Below are 6,221 nucleotides of genomic sequence, written 5' to 3' on the forward strand. Positions count from 1 at the left end.
AAAAGTTAAAACAAATAAAAGAAAAGTTAGTATATATAAAAAATAATAATAATAAAAAAATATTGCAAAATAAAAGTCTATTTAGTATATTTTAGGTTCGAAATAAATGTCAAATGTGGTTAAACGTATATGCGGTACATACCAGATTTTAATACATAATAAAATAAAATTGTATAGAACATGAAATTAAAAAAAAAAATTGTTTAAATAATATGTCTGTATCATATCATAATATGCTACCTATTTACTGCTATTTATGCTTTGTGTGTTTCTTAAAACGATTAAAAATTTAAAACGTTATTACGACAAACGGATAACCGTCGACTAGAAATAGGGTGACCAGTTGGTTATGTTGGTCATTATCTACAATTTTTATTTTAAGATAAAATTACAATACAATCTTCTGTTGGTGGATAAACAAAACAGATAGCATGCAACAAGAATTTGACAGATGTCAATACTGTCTCTTTTCTTTTTTTTTGCTGGTGACAGTTCGTATTCATCACAGTTAGAGGCAATGAAATTCTATGGGTTAATATTAATAAACATTTGGATGTATTTTGAGTTTTGACTCAATTTTGACAACTATTTGAGCTTATATGAAATAAAAGTTATTCGTAAATATATTTTATTATTGGAACATTTATGTATATGTATAATAAACTATGATAATATTAAAAAATTAAACTAGCAAAATACTGTGCAGACTGCAGACTGATAAGTTTTTACATTTTTTCAGGGCGTCAAAAATTTTAGTAAATTATAAAATTAGTCCGAAAAAACAATAAACAATAATAATTAGTACAACAAGTATCGTTCAATTATCCATACATTATTTAATTATGAGTAATTACATACCATCGTGATGGAAACATTAAAACGTACTTCTATATCAAATACTATATTGTAGATAAAATGTTTTATTGATTACTTGTTTTTTTATCATCCGGTTCATATATATGATGCTGGATTGAAAGTATCATAATTTAATACTTCTAATCTAATTAATATTTATTAAGACTGTAGTTGCTGTTTAATAATATTCGATGGTGTAAACTTCAAAAGGAAAAATGTAGTATATGGACTGTGCGTGTGGCTATGATAACGAAATATTACCCTCTTAATTTAATACAGTGAAAATTGAGTTTCAAGCTATTTTTAAGTAATGATTTTGTTGTTTAAATTACTTACTAACTGGACGATGGATTTTACATATCTACCGCTTTCATACGATAGAATTGCCACGCAATGTCGCCGATAACATCATTATAATATACTATATTATAATAATAGTCTATTATATAGAGCCGAGTGTTAAACCAAAAGCTACCATGGGACATTTTATTTTTCGAAATTGAGTTTTTACTGTACATTATTCAAACTGTTATCTTTAAATTGGTGCAATTTCCGTAACTTTCACGTTGATCGAATAAAAAGTTATGTACAAAGAACATCAAACGTCTATTAAAAAAAAAAAAAAAATAATGCATGTAAAATTACATTTTGTTTGAAAAAATTTAGAAAAAGGTACTCGCTGCATCTTGACTATACAAACGAGATAGGTATATAATGAAATAGGTCACGTACTGTATTATACAATAGACATCGTGACGAAGAACCCGTCGCAAGTTCGCTCTTCTGAGTGCTAATAATTCCTGCTACAATCATCGAAACCTATTTGGAATACGTTTTAGATCAACATTCGTTTCATGTAAAGCTTTCTCATGCGCTGCGCATTTTATATACAGACATTTAATGTTGCGTAATACGCGTTAGACTTGACACACGGTCGCATATCGCCGTATCGTTCGATCGGTAAGAGTTTTGTTCAATCGTCTATGCTAACCTATTCTAAGATGTGTTTGACTTACAGTTTAATATTCGGACACCCTCGGGGTATGCATAGCGTACATGTAAAGCCGGTGTAAAACCACTGCCGCCGACCCGCGGACATGCAAGTGGCTATAGGAACTTCACGACTGTAATCCATTTGAGATAACACGCAACGAACAAGACAGCGAACTTTTGTGTAGCTGCAGGCGGTATCTATAGTTATAACGTGAATGAAATCCACGATTTCGGTTTAAACCTCAATCGATCGCAATTGGGTTGTTAATTTTAGTGTGCCTATACATTATATAGTAGTCATATACGTTATGTTTGAAAAAAAAATCGTTGGATTAGACTAAGATAAATTTTTCATAGAAGTCTTATATAATTAATTCATGTGGTCATGCTGATTCTATAATAATTGTCTGTGTTAAATATTTACGAGTAACAATATTTGTAGTGGGGATCACTCGATCACATATTATACGAGTACATGTATGCGATAATGTAGGGACACATCCCACTTATAATTTATTTTTTTTTTGAATACGTCAAGTAGGAAAGTCAAAACGAATATGTAGATATTATCAATCAAATTTAAACAGTATAGTGGTCTAAATGGTGATAAAAAATATAATTTAAATGTTTGACTTTATTTTTTATTTACTATACACACAATGTGAATAATTTTAAATCGTAATAGCTTAAAAATGTAATATTGTAGTTCATATTATTATTAAAAACAAATTTAGTTATTTAATTGAAGATAATTCATATTTCATAAATTAGTGATGATAAACAGTAACAATATATGCGTTTTTGTATAGTTACAGTATTATGGTACAATTATACTCTATATTTTTGTATAGTATATTACATCATAAAGAACACAATATATTTATCACCAATCTTACCATATCGTAAGAGGAGGGTGCTTATAGTCTCCTAAAAAATTCTTGATCCTATTCCTCCAAATATTGCCTAATTCAACCTTGTCAGTATAATAAATTATGTTAATATACGAATAACAATTGATATTTCTAGTTATACTGCTGTTTTATTGCAGTGCATTTTTTTGAGATTCTTTCTAGTACCTACATAGTTAGTCCGTATAACAGATAATATAGGTATTTCGAAAGTGTAACTTTTATTTTGGATTTTCAGATAATTTTATTCATAATTGGAGCATAAAATTTATACATTTTTAATTTTTTAGTATATAGGTAATCAAAAATAAAAATATAATTTTATAAAGTGATGATTAATGCATTGTTAAAATTTAATATTTATAAAATATATGAATATAAAATTTTAAAGTAAACTTGTTTTATGTTTTTGTTGTAGAATAAATATTATACTATAAAATGATGTCAAGCGATAAAAATTATCGTCAATGAGCAATTTTTCGTCATTATTTTTAATTTTTAAATTATTGCATGTTTTTTAAATATTGTTTTAGATATTAAATTGATATTTTGCAATAAAATTAAAATCATAAAAACTTTTTTAGTTAACTACTATTGCGGTCAAAAGATATTTTTGGCTGATTTCCTTTTCCTAAACAAAACTTTCACGTATACGTGACTGTGATAATTGTGTAGAATAATTATTTTAATGTTTGCTTAAGTATTATCGTATAATATCATGTTATTTTTAATCGTTGAATATAATAAATTGATATATTTCGATATTTTGACGCATATTCTATTTTAATGACAAATTTACATTTTACGAACTTTTTGGTCACAATTATTTATACAGTATAATAGGTATATTACGTGCTTATAAAAACATTTTGTTAATTAAAAAGAAGTTAGATAGAACTATATATTTTTGTTAAAATGATTACCTACAGTAAATATACCTATACACACAATAAATTATTTACATATACTGGAGTACCTATTAAAAATTTAAATCATCGATTCATTTTATTGTAAAAAATGCATGGTTTCTATTGCTACCTTAAAATGTATACACGATCTAAAATTGAATACTACATTAATAAAAATAACATTGTCGTTGAGATAAAATTAATTCATTTATGATGGTAATATCAGGGATATAAAATTATACTTATAATGGTTGAAAGTTGTTATATGAATATTACTGTTTTAAATAATTTCATGAATTATAATATAATTTATTATAACACTGAAATTCATGAAATCTCATGTCAGTTTTTGACCTATAAAAACAATAACGTTCATATTTGGTTTAATTTTATTTTCTTACAAGACCTCACTGAGTGACAACTTATTAGAACAAAAATTGTTATAAACGTTAAAATTTTTTGAATACCATCAACACTAATATGTGTGACTTGTTTTATTCCATAATATATTAAATTCATAATAACACGTTTAATTAATACTATAACTTGATTATTCATTTATTTATATGTTTTAATGTAATATTGTAGGTACCAAGTTTTTTCAATAAAAAAAAAAAATATATTTGATTTTTCCATTAAAATAACAATTTATTCCAAAATATATTAATACAATACCATTTGATATTAAATTGATTTTAATTTTATCGTCAATGTGAAGTTGATTAAAAATAATTTACTAGTATAGCATATTTTTAAAGAGGACACCATGAAATATTTTAAGAGACGATCGTTCATATATTTTAGAGGTATATGAATAGTAAATGAAAAAGGAACAAATGGAATTCGTGGTACAAACGTGGAATGATTTTTATTATGGAAACGAAGAACTATACTTAGGGGGCGGCCGTGGCATATTCTACAAGGGAGTGAGTAAAAAGTGACAAAGACTGAGAAGAATAATGAAAATGCATCTTTTTCAGTAAATATAAAATACCGCTGAACCTTATGTCATAATATAAAATATGATTATTTGATGGCACTGTTTAGTACTACTTTATATATCAAAGTAATGAGATTGAAATGAAAATGTAATAAAAATTTCAAGTTCAAAATTCACAAAATTTCCAATTTATTATTGTACAATAATACACATAACATCTACAATATTCAATATTAAGTCATATGCTCGAATTGTCAAATTTAATTAAATTTACTTATCAATTACTATTCTTTGTAGTTAATATTACTTAATTAAGTTCTTATGTACGGTTTTCTAAAATAGCAATAATTACATTTCGTCCGCCGTCTAATTAAGTTTACTTAGTGAAATTCAATAGTGTTTAGGAATTGTAACTTTCCTTGTAGGTAAGCATTATTAATATTACTTTTCTATAACAATATGGAATTGAATAACTAGGTGTATATCCGTTGAGTATTAGTAGGAATATAACATAATATATAAATATTTATTAAAATTAAAAAATATGTACCAAATAATAAACATTATTAACTCGATATTATAATTTTCTAGTTTAAAAATATTACACTTATTTACATGATTTATGATTTAACACGAAGGTTGTTTACTATTAATACTTACTTGAAATTCTGTAAGTTTAATTCCAAAGTATAAGTTTTATAATATCTATATTTTAGATATTTTAATAATAATAAATTGTATATTCGCTTTTTAGTTTTGTAGGCTGTTAAAAAAAAACAAAAATCATTAATTATTAAAATAACAACTGAAAATAGATCGTTAATAGTTCTGTAAAAATAATAATAAAAACAGGACTCTTGTAAAGTAGTTTTATTGAAAACACAATTTTAATAAAATTATTTTAGTGTTTTTATTATTTTTATTTTTGTGTTTACTTCTTGTTTATAAGTATTGGTTTTTGACCTTGTTAACGCAAACTTTGAATTTAATTTATTTGTTTATTTTCGTAATATTGAGTTGTATCTGATGAAATTATTTAATATAATATGTAACTGTCAATTTGCTTCAACATAGTTATTTGTTATTCTATGCTTTATACAATTATTTAAATATTCCAATCTTAGTTTTCATCATGAATAATATTTAAAGTAATACTAAATATCAATAAATTTTTGATTTATAAACTTTTAAATTAAATTAGGTATATATTTTTTTAATTATATTTTATCTTCTATTAATTTACTGGCATTCTTTTCAAATGTTTATCTTACCATGTTTCAGCATAATTGGTATTATAGTTGAGTAAATATTTAGATTTTATACATATTTTGTAATAACCAATGGTCATAGTTGCAGTGGCTTTTTCTAAATAATAATAAAGATACAAAAAAAATATTATTTACTTGTTCTGTACGAGTCTATTAAGACTCGTAATTCATTGTGTTAGGTTTTTTTAATAAATTATATTAAAGCTAATGATCGAAGATTTTAAATTGTTTTCACGTGAAATATATTTATTGATTATTTTTCTGGGTAGGTAATTTGTATTAGTTTAAATATGTATTCATTAAGTACGTTCAAAGTGCTAGGTACTTTATTATTGTTTTTTCTTATTTG

General features: G+C 24.6%; 1 protein-coding gene across 1 annotated transcript in view; it reads left to right on the forward strand.

The window, feature by feature from the left end:
• The window catches only part of LOC114119212 (uncharacterized), an 89,662-nt gene that overhangs the window by 14,174 nt on the left and 69,267 nt on the right, over positions 1-6,221 (forward strand). The window lies entirely within an intron of this gene.

This window comes from Aphis gossypii, chromosome 2 (genome assembly GCF_020184175.1).
Source record: "Aphis gossypii isolate Hap1 chromosome 2, ASM2018417v2, whole genome shotgun sequence".
NCBI classification, from domain to species: domain Eukaryota; kingdom Metazoa; phylum Arthropoda; class Insecta; order Hemiptera; family Aphididae; genus Aphis; species Aphis gossypii.